General features: G+C 40.1%; 1 protein-coding gene across 2 annotated transcripts in view; it reads right to left on the reverse strand.

Moving 5' to 3' along the window:
- RALBP1 (ralA binding protein 1) overlaps positions 1-19,286 on the reverse strand; it is a 62,972-nt gene extending 43,686 nt beyond the window's left edge. The window contains exon 1 of one of the 2 annotated variants that reach the window (XM_032397846.1): positions 18,959-19,286. The gene's annotated coding sequence lies outside the window, so the exon portion shown is untranslated. Of the gene's footprint in view, positions 1-18,434; positions 18,786-18,958 lie in introns of those variants that run through there. The other variant, XM_032397845.1, reaches the window with a different exon arrangement.
- Between the last annotated feature and the right edge of the window lie 220 nt (positions 19,287-19,506).

Consider the following 19,506-nt stretch of genomic DNA (forward strand, 5'->3'; position numbering starts at 1 on the left):
ACATCTAACACACAACTAATGACAAGAAAACAAACTAAAGTCAGTTCGGGAAACTGACAATGCAATCTGTAAAATCAACCTCCAGATGAGACCAAAATCTGAAGACCATAAGAAACAGATTCATAGGGGCGCCTGGGTAGCTCAGTCGTTAAGCATCTGCCTTTGGCTCAGGTCATGATCCCAGGGTCCTGGGATCGAGCCCCGCATCGGGCTCCCTGCTCAGCAGGAAGCCTGCTTCTCCCTCTCCCACTCCCCCTGCTTGTGTTCCCTCTATCGCTGTGTCTCTGTCAAATAAATAAATAAAATCTTTAAAAAATAAAGAAAGAAACAGATTCATAAATACAGAGAACAAAACTAATGGGTGCCAGAGGGGAGAAGGGGAGGGGGATGGGCGGTTAAGCAAAATGGGTAAAGAGGAGTAGGTGGTACAGGCTTCCAATTATGGAGTGGATAAACCACAGGGATGAAAGGTACAGCATAGGGAATATAGTCGATGGTAGTTGTGTGGGGACAGATGGTAGCCACACTTGTGGTTAGCACTCTATAACATACAGACTGTGGAATCACTATACTGTACGCCTGAAACTAATGTAACATTCTGTATCAACTAGACTTCAATATCAAAAATAATAATAAAAGAGCAAAGCTTTAAAGTGAAAGTGAAAGTTCAGACTCAGGATTAGAATGTCAGGTGTTGTTGAGGCGCCTGGGTGGCAGAGTCAGTTAAGCGTCCCAACTCTTGGTTTCAGCTCAGATCATGACCTCAGGGTCCTGAGATTGAGGCCCCCCCCCCCAACCTTGGGCTCCTGCTGAGCGGGGAGTCTGCTCCCCCCCTCTCTTTGTCCCTCCCCCCACTCATGCACTCTCTAAAATAAATAAATCAATCTTAGGAAAAAAAGAAAGAAAGAAAGTCAGGTGTTAGAAAATGAGCAGCCAAAATATATAGGAAATAATTCCACCTTCTGCCTCCAAGGTGAAAGACTGGGAAGGACACAATTCAGTCCTACATACCGCTGTCCAAATCAAAGAGTATGTATGTTTACTAAGTATCAGGGGAAAACCCACACTGGACTATTGTCTTTAAACAAAATCAAAAGCGCTATCACTAGCTGTCACTCTAATACAGAGGACAAAAAAGTTTTCTCATTTAAAAAATCATAATAAATATCATTCCGTACTCAACAGAGAAACAGAACATTTTTAAAGGATTGGTATAAAAAAAATAATAAAAAATAAAAAAATAAAGGAATGGTATATTCTTGGGGGGTGGGGAGACAGGCCTCTTTCCTGCCACATTTCATAATCACATAATCTATTCTCAAGTAAATCTTTTTTTTTTTTTTTAAGATTTTATTTATTTATTTGACAGAGACAGCGAGAGCAGAAACACAAGCAGGGAGAGTGGGAGAGGGAGAAGCAGGCTTCCCGCTGAGCAGGGAGCCCGATGTGGGACTCAATCCCAGGACCCTGGGATCATGACCCGAGTGGAAGACAGACGCTTAACGACTGAGCCACCCAGGCGCCCCTCAAGTAAATCTTAAATGAGAACTCAATTGGAGAGTGGAAGGACCAACAAACTTTATTTAACAATAACTTTTAAAATGCACACTACTGGTGGCACCTGGCTGGCTCAGTCAGTCAAAAGAGCATGCAACTCTTGATCTGGAGGTTGTGAGTTCAAGCCCCATGGTTCAGTCCTAAACAAAACAAAACAAAAACAGAAACAAAACAAAGCAATAATCTTAAAATGCACACCACTGGTTACAATAGAAACTGGGCAGAAGTATCTAGTCTATGGTTCCCAAACAGTGCACTGAGGCAGCCAGAGCATCATAAGTCAAGTCATACAGGAGCCATGGGGTATCTTCAATTTGAGATAAACAGTAGCACCCAACATCCGTCAGACACTGTACAAACTACTAGCTAAAAGAAGTTCAATTTCAACATTAGGTTGAGCAACATTCCTTTCAATGACATATCTTTGTGAAGTGGGATTTTGGGGAGTAGTTGCCACAATTTTTTTTTAAGTACCATGTGAAAATCAACATGAGACAAGAAATGAGAGTGGTAATGTCCAATCTGATTACCAAGTATTACTATGTATAGTATCCAGCAGGCACAGGCAAACCATTAACTTTAAGAGTGAAAAAAAAATATTATTTTCTCTTCCAATTTATATGTATTTGTTTTCAAATGTCTACTAAACTGTCATGACATAAATACACATTAAGTTGTGGGAATCTAACAACATAACTTAAAAGCACATGGAACTATTAGGTATTTCCATTAGGCTGACACCACGTCTAAGAGCAGGATATATACACAATGAGGCTGAAATATCATGTCATAAAAGAAAGTAAAAAGTTACGAAAGATGATTGGAATCAAGTCAAAAGAAAGGACTCAGAAGCCAACTGGAAGATGCTCCCACTGGCCAAAAATTAATAAAATAATTGCAACAAACTAAAATATATCAAGTATATTTAAATCCATGAGTTCATAATGATACTCAAAAGTCACTGGTCACTCTGGAGGATGCTAGAGAACCATCTCATTATATAGAATAGCTGGTAAATAAAGGGGAAAAAATTTATTCTGAATTTCCTATACAAAGTGTTGATGCAACAAGTTTCTTTTGATCAAAACCTTCCAACTAATAAAGAAACGAAGGACTATCGCCAATTAAACAGCAATTTAAAAATGGATACTGGCAACAATTTTCAATGGCTGCTAAGATCTCACACAAAAAAAGAAAGAAACCACACCTTAACGTGCTCTCTGATAGATACACATACCAGCCTTGCAAAAATAAGCAAACAAAACCTTAAACTAATTGATTAAGACTCAAAATCTATAGGGTATAAAATTTAGTTTCTTTAGTTAATACTTTGCAAGAAAAAGAGAGGGGAAGGAGGGAGAGTGGGAGAGTGAACATAAATATTAAGAGACTTAAGACCAAGAATGAGAAGACAAGCCACAGACTGGAAGAAAATATTCATAAAAAGACTACACTATAATAAAGGACTGTTAGGTACAAAGAACTCTTGAAACTCAACAATAAGAAAACAAACCAATTTAAAAATCGGCAAAAGACAAGAAGACACCAAAGAAGATATATAAATGACAAACATGGAAAATGCTCCATATCATGTCACTAGGGAACTGTAAATTGATGAACCTGATAAAACAAATCTAGATTTTTAAAAAATTATTTTGCTTTAGGGGTGCCTGGGTGGCTCAGTCAGTTAAATGTCTGCCTTCGACTCAGGTCATGATCTCAGGGTTCTGGGATCAAGCCCTGCATCGGGCTCCCTGCTCAGTGGGGAGCCTGCTTTTCCCTCTGCCCCTCTCCCTGTTCATGGTCTGTTTCTCTCTTTCATATAAATAAATAAAATCTTTAAAAAAATTATTTTTCTTTAAAAAAATGTTCTTGTAACTACGTATGGGGATGGATGTTCATTAGGCTTCTTGTGATCATTTCGCAATGTATACAAATACGGAATCACTACATTGTACACCTGAAATAAATATAATGTTATATATCACTTATACCTCAATTTAAAAAAACTACCAAAAAAAGGAAAAAAAGAACCATACCTATTAGAATGCCCAAAATCCAAAACACTGACAAAACCAAATGTTGGTAAGGGTATGGAGCAAAAGGAATTCTTATTCAGTGGTGGTGGGAATGCACAATGGCAGTCACTTTGGAAAACAGCTTGGCAGTTTCCAATAAAACTAAAGCAATCACACTCCTTTGGTGTTTTGGTATTTACCGAAATGAGTTGAGGGAACTTACGAACACACAAAAACATATACATAAGATGTTTACGGCAGCTGGGGCACCTGGGGGCTCAGCTGACTAAGCACTGGACTCTTGGTTTCAGCTCAGGTCATGATCATGCTCAGCATGGGGTCTGCTTGGGATTCTCTCTCCCCTCTCCCCCCCCCCCCCGCCACCGCCTTGCCCTCTGTCCCCGTCCCCCCGCCCCCATTTGCATGCACACACTCTAGCTTTCTCTTGCCTTCTCTAAAAAAAAAAAAAAAAAAAAAAGATGTTTATGGCAGCTAACTTAAGAGAATTACATTTATTCATAATTGCCAAAACTTAAAAGCAACCAAGATATCCTTTGGTAAGTGAATGGATAAACTGTGGTACATCCAGACAACAGAATTCAGTGCTAAAAATAAATGAGTAAAATCTTAAATGGAGGAAAAATTTTAAGTGCCTACTACTAAGTGAAAGAAGCCAATCTAAGAAGGCTACACACTGTACTGATTCCTATTATATGACATTCTGGAAAAGGTAAAACTATGGAAACTGCTAAAAGATCAATGGTTGCTATGGCTGGTGGAGGAGGCAGGGAAGGAAGAACAGGCAGGGCACAAAGGACTTTTAGGGCAGTGAAAACACTGTGTGATACCATAATGACAGATACATGTCATTATGTATTTGTCCAAACCCACAGAATGTACACCAAGAGTGGGCTTTAATATAACTATGGACTGGGTGATTATGATGTGTCAACGTAGGGTCATCAAGCATAACATGTACCACTCTGGTGGGGGGGCAGTGGGGTGGGGTGCTGATAATGGGGGGAGGCTATGCATGTGTGGGGGCAGGGGATATATGGGAAATCTTTCTATCTTCTGCTCAATTTTGCTCTGAACCTAAAACTGCTTTAAATTTTCTTTAAAAAAAAAAAAAAAGTAATGTGAGGAAAACCTGAGGAAGCTAAATTTAATGTCATAATATACTCTTTAATATACATTTAAAAGTATATTAATACTGAAATACCAAATAAGAGTATTATTTATATTCAGTAAATACCAAATAAGAGTATAAATATATATTAGATACACATTTAAGACTATAATATACTCATAATATACCTTTTCTTAAAATGCTAAACTTAAGTTGAAAAACTTAGATGGTATCTGCTGCTTTTCAACTGTTTGTTACCATACTAGTAGGATAACAAAATGGACTTCAATGAGCCTTTTCTCCAGTTTTATATTCACACTTGTTTCCCATAATTTTCCTAAGCAGAAAGTCAAAGTTCTTGATTCACTATTTCAACTTTGGAAGAAACTACTTAAAATTACTAACATCTTAAAATTACATCTATAATTTATGAATCTTCCTTACAAAGTCTTCTTCCCAGTATAGGGAAGGGGAGCTTTCTTTCCTCATCTTCCCCAGCTCTCTTTTTTCTCTTTAGTAGCTCCTTATCCAACTATATTTATCTAAAGGCACCCATCACTGGCGAGCTGGTGAAACATTCTTACTTACGAAAAGGTTAAGAGGAAAGTCCTGGTCACACAACACTGTTTCTATAACTGACAAACACACCCCATTTTTAAACAACGGAATAGTATGCAGTTTTATTCTCAACCTGTCACAATATCTGCCTCTCAATTTTTAGTGCTTTTGAATTAATTTAATGTTCAATTCATAATGAACTGCCATACTTCATTACATCATGGCATTAGCTCTGAAAGCAATTCCAAATGAGTTTTACTAATATTTTTGTTTTCAATAACCTTTTATGTAAAAGCTTCACTTTTAAATATTTATACAACTTTTCAAGGCAACCAGTTTTAAGGACTTGACTCAAATATAAATAGGCCTAGTACCTGGCACACAGCAAGTGCTCAACAAATACAGATTCCCTCACTCCATGTATTACAACTGTTTAGAATAGTGGGGTGCTTGTGTAGCTCAGTTGGTTGGGCAGCCAGCTCTTGACTTTGGCTCGGGTCATGATCTCAGGGTCATGAGACTGAGCTCTGCATTGGGCTCCTCGATTAGCCAGGAGTCTGCTTAGGATTCTTTCTCTCCCTCTCCCTCTGCCCCTCACCACTGCATGCTCTCGCTCTCTAAAATAAATAAATCTTTAAAAAAAAAAAAAACACCTGTTTAGAATAGGATGTATACACACTTAGGAGCACCTGGGTGGCTCAGTCGGCTGGGTGACCTACCCGTGATTTCAGCTCAGGTCGTGATCTCAGGGCCATAGAATCCAGCCCTGCATTGGGCTCCGGGCTCAGTGTGGAGTCTGCTTGAGATTCTCTCTCTCCCTCTGCCCCTCCTCCTGCTCATGCATGCACACTCTCTCTCTTTAAAATAAATAAAATCTTTTTTAAAAGTATACATATTTATACATACAACTTTCTTTGTATGTGTATAAAACATGTCTGTAAGAACATAAAAGAAATGCTATTCCTTCGGTAGTATCTTTTAATGGCTGAGAAAAACACAATTGTATTATCACCCAGGCCCCCTTCTCTCTGTAAGGAAACTGGGAAATATCCTGATGGAGAGATAATTTGGTAAATAGGAAGTATATGGGCTCTGGAGTCTGAGAGATGATCTGGATTCAAATCTTAGCTCTGTCTGGAACATAGCTATGGGTTTTAACTGAATGCCATCACCTTTCAGGGACCAAATTTCCTTATCCGTACAAAACAATGTTGACATCTGGCAAGGCATTGCCAAGATTAAATAAAATGAAATCCTTCATATCCAGTAGGTACTCAGTAAGCAGTAATATTAGCCAATATTTAATTGTGCTAAAAAAGCAAGAGCATAAAGATGTCTGGACAAACCTTGAGATTTTCTAAACTGTATTTCTCCCCCTTACAAGACTATGAAAAACGAAACTTTTTCTGCCTTTTCTCTTTGATTGTCCATTTGAAAACCCTTCAAAAAATCTTAAGTACATTTTTAAAACATCATAAATTCTTTCATAGTTTTATTACAAATCATTAACATTTTTTAAAAGATTTTGAGAGAGACAGTAAGCACAAATGCACAAGCAGGGGGCAGGGGGGAGGGAGAGAGAAAAAATCTCAAGCAGACTCCCCGCTAAGCACCAAGCCCAACATAGAACTCGATCTCATGACCCTGAGATCATGACCTGAGCTGAAAACAAGAGTCAGATGCTTAACTGACTGAGCCACCCAGGCACCCCATCATAAACAAATTTAACAAGCCACGAAGAAACTTGGAAAAAAAATACTGGCACTAGACATGGCAAATATTTTTTTTTAAGATTATTTATTTGAGAGAGAGTGCACAAGCGGGGGGGGGGGGGGGGGGGAGAGAAATCCAGCAGACTCCCCGCTGAGTGCAGAGCCTGTCACCGGGCTCAATCTCACAACCCTGAGACCACGACCTGAGCTGAAATCAAGAATCGGACACCCAACTGAGCCACCCAGGTGCCCCCTAGAACATGACAAATACTTTATAAAATTTTCTTTAAAAAAAAAAAGAACATATAAACACAAAATACACAAAAAAGACATTTTAAAAATGGAGGTGCCTGGGTGGCTCAATTAAGCATCTGACTCTTGATTTTGGCTCAGGTCATCATCTCAGGGTTGTGAGATCAAGCCCCACATCAGGTTCCATGCTCAGGGGGGATTCTGCCTAAGATTCTCTCTCTCTTCCTCTCCCTCCATCCCTCCCCCCCACTCTCTCTTGCTCTCTAAAATAAATAAATAAATCTTTTTTAAAAAGATATTTTTAAAATGAAGGAATAGGAAATTAAAGAGATACTCTTTTTCAACCACAAATTTTCTGAAGATGAACAAGTCTAATACCCAATAATGGAAAGGTGAAGACACTACTGGTAAAAGTGTAAACTGATACATTTAAAAGGGCAATTTAGCAAAACCTATCAAAAACTAATATTCTCACCTTGCAATTCCACTATCAAAACCTTATCCTCGAATACACAAAGTAAGCAAAAATGTAATTAAAGGGTGCTTATTGTAGTGTTTATTAACAGCCAGAAAACCTTTATTTATATTGCATCTCTTTAAGCACCTAAAATCCTTGAAAAATAAAGCACTGAGAAAGAGAATATACTGACCCACTGTATGCTACGTGAAATATGAAATTCACTTGAACTATACTAATACAGGTAGCCTAAACACAAGTGTAGTATGATAAATAGATGGAGTAATGTTGGCAAAATGCTGGCACAAGAAACAGCAAAAGCAACTGAAAACTGTCAGAATCAACTTTTCCAGAACACCAGAAACTAACCAAAAGCTTGTAGCAATCCAAGGGGTACTGATTCAAGAAAAACAGCTAAATCTTGGTAAGAACATAGAGCTTTGTGGCATTTAACTTACTCTCGTCCTATCCTGGGCTCCCCAGCTCAGTGGTGGCTGTGAAAACAACAGCCCACATCCCTAGTACTGGTAGAGCAAAACAAATTTCATTTACAAACAAACTGAAATCATTTGTTTTTACCAATCTAATGGCTCCCTGGAAGATGTGTGAAAAAGTCTTGCTTTAACTCACCTAATGCTGCTAACTCAGACTTCCCCCAAGCTAAAGCCACTACAGGACACAAAGGATGTTTGTTAAAAATATATACAAGCAGACGTTTTCAGCGCTTGCTGCCTGACACAATGAATAACAGTTGGTGCAAACAAACGGACCAAAAACCTTGGGAAGAAAGGCTGGGCAATGCGATATTTTGAGAAATAAGGACCTTGAACAGCTTCAACAGATTTCTGGGTATCTAGGACACAACATGTATGCCTAGGGCTGTGCACATGCCCAGGAATTTTGCCAGCTGTTGGCTGACAGTTTTTTTCTTTCAGGACTTTAATATGTCATCCCACCACCTCCTGGCCTCTTATGGTTTCTGCTAAGAAGTCAGAACAGTCAGCTGTTAAATGATACTAAGGATTCCTTGTATGTGAGGAGTCACTTCACTCCTGCTTCTTTCAAGATTCTCTCTTTGTCTTTGTCTTTCAACTGTTTGATTAAGATTCTCAGCGTGGATTTCACTGAGTTTATCCTACCCAAGAAGTCCCTAGACTCTCACTTCTGGGTGAGCTTGACCTCTATACAAACAGTAAATTAAGGCTAACCAGAGTTGTAAAGTGGCTGAGTGCTCAGGGAATAAAATATTCCAACATAAGCACAACACCCTTCTGAAGACACTGGGAGACGTTTTTGATACCAAATGTTTAAGGAAATACCTGTCCAATCATTAGCTGACAGAACACAGACACAAACTTCAATGGGCACACATGACAAAGAATGTATACTTTACAAAATTAGTTCAGAAAAGTTCTTAAACAAACTAACAACAGCTACAACAAGTAGCAACATCTCTGGGGAAAGAGGAGCCTAATTTCCACAGCTACCATATTGTAATACTCAAAATGTCCAATTTCAACAAAAATTACATGCATGTAAAGAAACAAGAAGGAAGAGCCCGTATACAGGAGAAAAGAGCAATCACTAGAAACTCTCCCTAAGGAATCCCAGACATTATACTTACTGGACAACGACTTTAAATCTGTTTTAAGTATGTTCAAAAACAAAAGGAAATTATGTCTAAAGAACTAAAGGAAAGCATAAGAACTCTGTCTCACCAGATGAAGAATATTAATAAAGAGATAGAAATTATTTTTAAAACAATCAAATAGAAATCCTGGAGTTAAAAAGTATAACTGAAATGAAAAATTCACTGTACAGGCTCAACAGCAGATTTGAGAAGGCAGGACAAAGAACCAGTGATCTTAAAGATAGGTCAACTGAAATATATCAGCCTGGGGATTGGACATAAAAATTAATGGAGAAAATATAAGAGAGCCTAAGAGATTTGTGGGATACCATCTGGCACACCAAGCATAATGGCAGTCCCAAAAGGAGAGGAGAGAGAGGAAAGAGCAGAAATATTTGAAGAAATAGTGGCTAAAAACGTCTCAAACTTAATGAAATATATTAATCTATATATCCAAGAAGTTCACCAAACTCCAAGCAGAAGAAATTCAATGAAATTCACACTGAGGCACATCTTCATCAAACAGTTCAAAGACAGAGAATCTTGAAAGAAGCAAGAAGGAAGTGACTCATCACATACAAGGGATCCTCAATATCATTAACAGCTGACTTCTCATCAGAAACCATAAAGGCCAGAAGGCAGTGGAATGACATAATCAAAGTATTGGAAGGAAAAAACACTGTCAACTGAGAATCTTTATGTTGTAAAATTATCGTTTAAAATTGAACGAAAAAAAATACATTCTCAGAGGAAGAAAATCTGAATGAATTCATTGCTAATGGATCTACCCTACAAGAAATGCTAAAATGAGTCCTTCATGCTGAAATGAAAAGGACACTAGACAGTAATTAACTTGAATCCACATGTAGAAATAAAGAACACTGGTAAAAATAACTACATAGGTAAATATAAAAGACATATCAATTTCAAAAGACAGTATAAATGTATTTTCCAGGGCGCCTGGGTGGCTCAGTCAGTTAAGTGTCTGACTTCAGCTGAGGTCATGATCTCAGGGTCCTGGGATCAAGCCCTGCATTGGGCTCCCTGCTCAGCCAGGAGTCTGCTTGTCCCTCTCCCTCTGCCTCTGCCCCAACTTGTGCACGCATACGTGCTCTCTCAAATCTTTAAAAAAATTTTTAAAATGTATTTTTTGTTTGTATCTCTTTTCTCCTTTCTGATTTGAATGACAACTGCATAAAGCAACAATTTTAAATCAGATGGGCATACAATGTATAAAGACACAACTTGTGACAAAAGCACCGTAAGGGTGAGTGGAGCTATAGGAGTACAGTTTTTATACACTATTGAAATTAAACTGGTATTAATCTGAACCAGACTATTACAAATTAAAATGTTAATTGTAATCCCAGGGCAACCACTAAGAAATAACTCAAAAATATATAGTAAATAAGATATAAGGTATTAAAATACACTGCAAAGAAACATAGAAGGTAGTAATGAAAGAACTGAAGAATAAAAAAGATATAAAATATATAGAAGACAAATCACAATAGGCTTGAAGTTCCTCCTAATCAGTAATTACTTTAAAGGTAAATAAGTTAAATTCCCAAAATGAAAAGGCAGATAGTGGCAAAACGGTTTTTTTTTTTTAAAAAAAGATCCAACTATATGTTGCCCACAGGAGACTCAAGTTCTAATAGACAAGTTGAAAGTAAAAGGGTGGGGGTGCCTGGGTGGCTCAGTCAGCTGAGCGTCTGCCTTTGCCTTGAGTCATGATCCCACAGTCCTGGGATTGAACCCTGCATCGGGGTCCCTGCTCAGCATGGAGTCTGCTTCTCCCTCTCTGTCTGACCCTCCCCACTGCTCGTGCTCTCATGTGCTCTCTTTCTCTCTCAAATGAATAAATAAAAAATCTTTAAGAATTAAATTTAAAAAAGAACGTAAAAGGATGGAAAAAGATACTTCATGCAATCAGTAACCAAAAGAGAGCTGGGATGACTGACTATACTAATACCAAACAAAATAAACTTTAGGACAAAATTTATTACAAGAGACAAAGAATATTACATAATGATAAAAGGGTAGGTGTGTCAACAAGATAACAATTAAAAATGTATACGCACCTAATAACATAACCCTAAAAGACATGGAACAAAAACCTGACTAAATTGAAAGGAGAAACAGTTCAACAACAGTTGAAGACTTCAATATCCCCCTTTTGATAATGGACAGACCAACTAGACAGAACGCCAAAAAGGAAAGAGAAGACTTGAACAATACTTTAAACAAACTAGACCTAACAGACATCTACAGAACACTCCACTCAACAACAGCATAAAAAAACAGATTCATCTCAAGTGCATTGGAACATTCTTCAACACAGATCATATGTTAGGCCACAAACAAACCTGAATAAAGTTTACAAGATTGAAAGCACACAAAGTTATGTTCTCTGACCACAATGAAATGACATTGAAAATCAATAACAGAAAAATGTTTTAATTAAAAAATATGCAGAAATATTAACAAACATTTAACAGAATATCTGACAAACTATGGATAGAAGGCAACTGATAAAGGGCATCAGTGACAAACCCATAGTTAACATTACAGTTAATGGTGAAAGACTGCAAGCTTTCCTCCTAAGACCAGGAACAAGACAAAGAGGTTTGCCCCTGCCACTTCTATTCAACACTGAGCTGGAAGTTCAAGCAATGGCAATTATGAAAAAAATAATAATAATTAATAAAATGCATGCAGGGGCGCATAGGTGGCTCAATTGGTTAAGCATCTGCCTTTAGCTCAGGTCATGATCTCCGGGTCCTGGGATCAAGCCCCACATCGGGCTCCCTGCTCAGCGGGAGTCTGCTCCCTCTCCCCCCTGCCCCCGCTCATGTGCATGCTCTCTCTCCGTTAAATGAATAAATAAAATCTTTAAAATAAAATAAAATGCATTCACATTGGAAAGGAAGAAGTAAAACTGTCTCTATTCATTCACAGATGACATGATCTTACACAGAAAACCCGTAAGAATATCCTAGGAAATTATTAGAGCTAATGAGTTTAACAAAATTACAGGATACAAGATGAAGACAGAAAATAAACTATATATCCACACACTAGAACCAAACATTCCAAAAATGAAATTAAAGAAAAAAAAATTCCATTTGCAAGGGTAAAAGGTACAACATAGAGATTACAGCCTTTTCACAGATTGGAAGTAGCAAAGTATTGCTGTAACTCAAAGGGATATATAGACTCAATGTAAACTCTATCAAATTTCAACAATCTCTTCTGCAGAAATGGAAAAGTTGATCCTCAGTTTAATATGGAATTGCAACGGGCCCTAAATAGCCACACACAAAAAAATAATCAAAAAGAACAGAGTTGGAAGACTCACACTTCCTGATTTCAAAAGGTACTACAAAACTAGAGGAACCAAAACAATGTAGTACTGGCATTAGTATAAACATATAGACCTATAGAATCGATTTGAGAGTCCAGAAATAAACCCAAACATCTATGGTCAACTGATTATCAACAAGGGTGTCAAGACTATTCAATGGGAAAAGAATGGTCATTTCAACAGATGGGGATGAAACAACTGGATTTCCACATGCAAGAAAATGGACCCATACCTCAGAACAAAAGTTCACTCAAAATGAATCAACACCCAAATATAAACACTAAAACCAAAAAACTTTTAGAAGAGAGTATAGCGTGAATTTTCAGATCCTTGGATTTGACAATGAATTCTTAGATATGACACGAAATCATGAGTAACGAAAGAAAAAAATGGAAAAACTGTATTTCATCAAAATTTTAAAATTTTGTACATCAGAGGGTATTATCAAGAAAGTAAAAAGGGAACCTAAAGAATGGAAGAAAATATTTGCACATCATATTCTGATAAGGGTCTAACATCCAGAATATATAAAGGAACTCTTAAAACTCAACAACAAAAAGACAACCACCCAATTTTAGGGGTTTAGGGCAAAGAACTTGAATAGATATTTTTCCAAAGAAGATAGACAAATGGCCAACAAGCACATGAAAAGATGGTCATCATCATCAAATCAAACCCACAATGAGATACCAATTCACACCCACTAGAACAGCTAAAATTTTAAAAGCCAGAAAATAACAAGTGTTGGTGAAGATGTGGAGATATCACAATCCTTACACTGCATAATGAAATGGTGCAGTTGCTTTGGGAAACAGTTTGGCAGTTCCTCAAAATGTTAAAACATAAGGGTAGCCATATGATCCAGCAACTCTATTCCTTGGTATACACCTAGGAGCAACATACATCCATACAAAAACTTGCACATGAATATTCATATCAGCATTATTCACAAAAGCCATAAAGTAGAAACAACTCAAACAGTCACCAACTGATCAATGGATAAACAAAACATGGTGTAACCAGGCAATGGAAGATTATTTGGCAATAAAAAGACATGAAGTCCTGACATATGCTATAATATGGATAAACCCTGAAAACATTATACTGAGTAAAGGAAGTCAGTCACAAATGATCATATATATATGTGATTCCATGTATATGAAATGTCCAGAAGAGGCAAATCCAGAGACAGGAGATGATCAGTGGCTGCTAATGGGTGGGAAGAGAGGGAATGGTGAGTGATTGATAATGAGTAAAAGGTTTCTTTTTTGAGGTAATGAAAACGTTCTAGAGTTGACTGTGGAGATGGCTGCACAATTCTGTGAATATACTAAAAACCACTGAATTGTACACTTTAAGAGGATGAATTTTACATTATATAAAGTACATTTCAATTAAACTGTCATAAGAAAAAAGCAGGTTCAAGTCTTTGCCATGTTAAAAATCACTCTCTTAACCCTTTTTACCATCTAACACCTCTTTCCATTCTTCTCTTCACAGCTAAGATTTGTTTATTCTTGAACTAATCCACATTTACTTTCTTCACTCTCTGATCTCCCATTAACTTCTCAATTCAAAGAAACTAGCTCCTTCCCCAAATGGCAGCATTAGGTAGAATGTTACAAACTTGCTCTTACTTAGTTATCAAATTCAACAGACTCCTAATAATCCTTGTCTTATTCAACTTCTCAAAGCATTTGAAGTATCGCTTCCTTTTTTAAAAATTTTTATTTTTTTCTGGAGTTGGTTGTGAAGGATAGCTTCCTTTTGAAATGATTCCATTTTGGCTTCTATGACATTTTCTCATGATTTCTCTGCATCTCTAAACACATAGGAATTTCCCTTTCCAGGTCTTCTTCCTCGATTTGGCTTTAAATGTTCTCCATTGGGGCGCCTGAGTGGCTCAGTCGTTTAGCGTCTGCCTTCGGCTCAGGTCGTGATCCCAGGGTGCTGGGATCGAGCCCCACATTGGGCTCCCTGCTCCGCGGGGAAGCCTGCTTCTCCCTCTCCCACTCCCCCTGCTTGTGTTCCCTCTCTCGCTATGTCTCTTTCTGTCAAATAAATAAATAAAATCTTTAAATAAATAAATAAATGTTCTCCATTGTCTATTTTCAGAACTAGTCTCCATCAGTAAACTCTTCCTACATGGTGTCACGTAAATCAAAGCTTTCAGCTACCACCTATAATATAGCCTGCTGACTCTCATAGCAAGACCTCTCTCTTCGACTCCAAACCCACACCCAACTCTGTAGCTAATGTTTCCACCTGGATGTTTCATAGACAACTCCCACTCGATATATCCAAAAGCTAAAATACTTTTACTCCCCAAGCTTGCTCCTCTTCCTCTGTCTCAGTACAGAGCTGACCCTTGAACAACATGGGTTTGAGCTGTGTGGGGCTACTCAGATGTGGTCTTTTTTCAATAAATACAGTACTGTACTGTAAAAGTATTTTTTCTTCCTTATGATTTCAGTAACATTTTCTTTTCTCTAGCTTTATTGTAAGAATACATATAATACATATAACATATAAAGTATGTGTTAATTGACTTTATGTTATCTGTAGGGCTTCCAGTCAACAGTAGTTGAGTAGTTAAGTTTTGGGGGTGGTTAAAAGTTATACATGGATTTTAGACTAACCCCCACATTGTTCAAGGGTCAACTGTACTCTACCATTGTCTATTCAATGACCCAAGTTAAAATCCAATTGTAACTGAATCCTATGGATCCTACCTTCTAAATGTTTTCGTACTGTTTGTACTGTACTGTTAACCTACCCCTTTGTATCTCCACGACTCTTAGTTTAGGGCCTTGTCATCTCAATTATTACAAAAACTCCTAACCAGTCTTTCTGCGCCCTGCCTCATCTTCCCTCCATCCCTTCTGAAATCTGCACTCTACAATACCAGAATGATCTTTCTAAGAGGAAAACCTTATCATGACTCTTTCCTGATTAAAATTCATAAACTCTATTATTACCTATAGGGAAAAAATTCTAGAATCCTTAGAATGTCATGCAATACTCAAGGACCGATCTGTGCAGCCTCATGTGCTACTTACCACCATAAACCCAATGTTAAAGTTGCAGAGAACAACTTCCAGCTCTTCAAAGTGTTCCATGCTCTCTCTAATCACATCCAGCATTCCTTCTGCCTTAAGTTCATTTCCCTCATTTTCTTTCTTTTTTTCTTTTTAAGATTTTATTTATTTCTTTGACAGAGAGCGAGAGAACACAAGCAGGGGGAACTGCAGAGGGAGAGGGAGAAATAGACTTCCTGCTGAGCAGGGAGCCCGATGTGGGGCTCGAACCCAGGACCCTGGGATCATGACCTGAGTGCTTAACCAACTGAGCCACCCAGGCGCCCCTTGTTTCCCTCATTTTCTGCCTCAGTCATGCCTAAACCTTCAAGTTTAAGGACATAAAGCATTAAGTACCTAATGTGACACACAGCAGGGAGTTAAAATGGGCTGAGCTGGCTTAGGGTTCTGTTTTCTTTATCCTGTCTCAGTGACTTGTATTTGCTTCCAAGATAAAAGTTGAAACTACTTCAACTGTGTGTAAGACTATCCATAATTTGGCCCCTGCCTACTAGCTACACCTGCAGATCCTACAACTCATTATGGAGGCTTAGACTCCTGTGCTTCTGCTCACACTGTTCCTTCAACCTAAATGCCTATCCTTACTGTTTTCATCCCCTCCTATACATACTTTTTCCTTACCACCGCCACCTTCCTCAATCTCTCCTTCTCTTCCCTTAGGAAACTGATCACTATCTCCTTTGTACACCCTCTATACCCCCATACTTTCTCTCCAAAGTAATCTTAAAAACATATTGTACTTGAGAACAGTTCAAGTAAGAGATAAAGCCTTATCACCCAGAAAGCAGGGTCACTGCCTAATCCATCTGTAAGTCCTCTTCACCTGGCATAGTACCCGCTATAGAGTAACTCCTCTATACTAAATGACCCGCATTCTTCCTCGTTCCTTCCACATATACTAACTTAAGTTTCTATCGGGAATTTTCTTTCAAAAAAGAAAGAACACACTTTTGGGTTATGTTCAAGCCCAATCTCCCCTGGCCAAGCAAACATCTGTGCAAATACAAGTGTACAAATTAAAGTTAATATTCATTTTCTGATAACACTTCGTTTCCTAAATTAGATCTAAAATGAGAGATACTATTTTGAAGAGAGAGCAAATTATGTCATATTGCTTCAAGATACTTTGTTCAGGGGCGCCTGGGTGGCTCAGTCGTTAAGCGTCTGCCTTCGGCTCAGGTCATGATCCCAGGGTCCTGGGATCCAGCCCCGCATCAGGCTCCCTGCTCAGCGGGAAGCCTGCTTCTCCCTCTCCCACTCCCCCCTGCTTGTGTTCCCTCTCTCGCTATCAATCTCTCTGTCAAATAAATAAATAAAATCTTTAAAAAAAAAAAAAAGATACTTTGTTCAAAGAATTACTTCTCAGTGGTTCCTGTTAAACTAGTCTACCCCACTTAAATCTATGGGTCACTCAGAAAAGTGGGAACCACTCTAACTTCCTTCCTACCTCTCCTACTGCCAGTACAGTTTACAGCAATTACTCATTTTCAGAAACACTCAGAAAGGAACTATCAAATCACCAAGACAACCAGGAAGGCGTCAAGTGAGGTTACTTTTATTACTCACAGTCCCATTTTTTCATTTAGAAGTGCTGCCTCCATAATCACCAAACCAAAAGTGAGCTTGCTTCTTATCACCACTTAAATACTTTATGAATAACTGCCAAGTATGATGGAATGCTACGGAAAGTGCTGCACCATGTAAACATGCCCACTCCACTCTACAAAACATTCAGTGAAAGCTTTTCTAATGAGGCTAGATGGTGGGTGAACTGCACGTCCAAACGACTGTACTTCTACAATACACATTCAAAATATCTCGAGTTAACATTTTAATTATTTTCAAGAACTCTACTAGGCCTCAGAGGAAACAAGCTGCTTGGTCAAGAGGGAGGCTCTGAAGTAATGAATCTCAAAACTCGAAACACCGTAATTATTTCAGGTTAAGACTTGGGGTGTGGAATATTTTGTAAAACCTGTTTCACTCTCATAACGATAAATTTTTAAAAAAGAAAAAAAAAGGTGACCTCAATAAGAACATTTTGGCACAAGCATACTTGAAAATGAGTTGTAAAAAGAATTCTCAACTCCAGGATCTGTTCGTCCATTCGCACTGAAACCTAAACGAAAGACCGCAGCACCCAAAGGAGCCCCACTGCTTCCGTGCCAGCGGTGGGAAACATCAAGAACCTTTTCCTAGTCCACTGGGCAAGTCCTGGAGACGGGTAAATATTCCGGGTGCGATTTAAAAAAAATAGTGATTATATAAAAGACAGAGTCCCCTCTCCTCCTTTCCGGTGCCCAAGAGCTGCCCTAAGGCCTGGAGACTCAAGTGGGGAGGGGCCCGGTTCCCGACTCTCCTCCTCCGGACCCCGAGAGCACCAAATCTCAAATGCGGATGCCACGAGGGAGGCCCGGCCGGCAAGTGGGAGGAACGGCCGGCAACGGGGCGAGAACTGGGGAGAAGCCTGCCCGGGATGAACCCGCACTCGGGGCAGCCACGCCCCCCACCCCCAACTCCAGCTCCGCGCGCGGCGAGCGCCCAGCCCCGCACGCTGCCTGACAGACGCCGCTGCGAGGTGGGTGCGCAGAGGGCTCCCCGGGCACGCGAGGGGCACCGCTACGACCCCCGCACGCCACCGCTGACCGCCACTGACCTGTGCCTGCCGCCGCGCGACAACCCGCCCCCGCCGCAGCCGCCGCCTCCGCCTCCTCGCGCTCACGGTACCGCCGCAGCCACCGTAGACGCCTCCTGCGCTGCGCCCCTAGCCGGCCTCGGGCGCCCCATTCCCACCCCGCCCCAGCCTCCGCCTGTTTACAATGATTGGGACGGAACGCGACGAGCCGGCCCAACGCGCACGCGCATTCCCTCCTCCCGCCGCTGCCGGCTTCCCGGGTCCTCCTCTCTGTGCCGACGGCTAAAGCCGTCAAGGGCAAACGCCCTGTGCCCTCGCGCGCAGCACGCTGGGAGGCGTAGTTCTCGGACGCCCAACGCCCAGTTTACGTGAGGGCCCTTCGTCGAGGAAGGACACTACAACACCCAGGAAGCACCGTGATTCCTTCGGCCCAGAAGCTCGCTGAGGAGACTGAGGGAGCGCGCGAGAGAATGCGCCGCGCTAGTGCTCAGCGGGCGCTTGCGCAGTTCCTGGTCTTGGGGGACTGGGTGGGATGTAACACCTACCCCGAGCAAGTATCAGTGAAGACTGCTGGAAGGCATCGCCTGCGGTGGTCTTGAGAAAGGAAAGAGCTTTCCTCTCCACGTTCTAGCCGGCTGCTCCTCAGCTCCCGAAGTGCAGATCTTTTGTGCCAGCAGGCTTCGGTCGTCCTAACCAGTTAAACCAGCCTAGGAGGCCGGCCCAGCCTGCCGCTGGGTGGGGCATCTTCCCGGCCTTGGACTGGGTGGGGAATCTTTTGCTTGGGGTGGAGACTCTTGCTGTGGGCTTTCGTTAAAGGAAGCGCCTTGGGCCTCTGAGGAGAAACTTGCATAGAACTCTGTGTCGGGAGCCTGCTGAGAATTCCTAAAATGGGTGTTGACAAGGGCCAGCCCCTGGTTCGAGCTGGGGTGCGGGGCTCTTCCACCGCCCTCTCTGGCTCAATAATTGCAAAGGAACACCTGAAATAGAACTGTCCAGCCGCATGTTTAGGTTGCAGAAATAACTGAATCGTGGGAAAGGCTGAAAATAACTAAATTCCCCCCAGGAATCCTAAGCAAAACTTGAAGAATGTTTC

This window comes from Phoca vitulina, unplaced genomic scaffold (assembly GCF_004348235.1).
Source record: "Phoca vitulina isolate PV1807 unplaced genomic scaffold, GSC_HSeal_1.0 scaffold105, whole genome shotgun sequence".
Classification (NCBI taxonomy): Eukaryota; Metazoa; Chordata; class Mammalia; order Carnivora; family Phocidae; genus Phoca; species Phoca vitulina.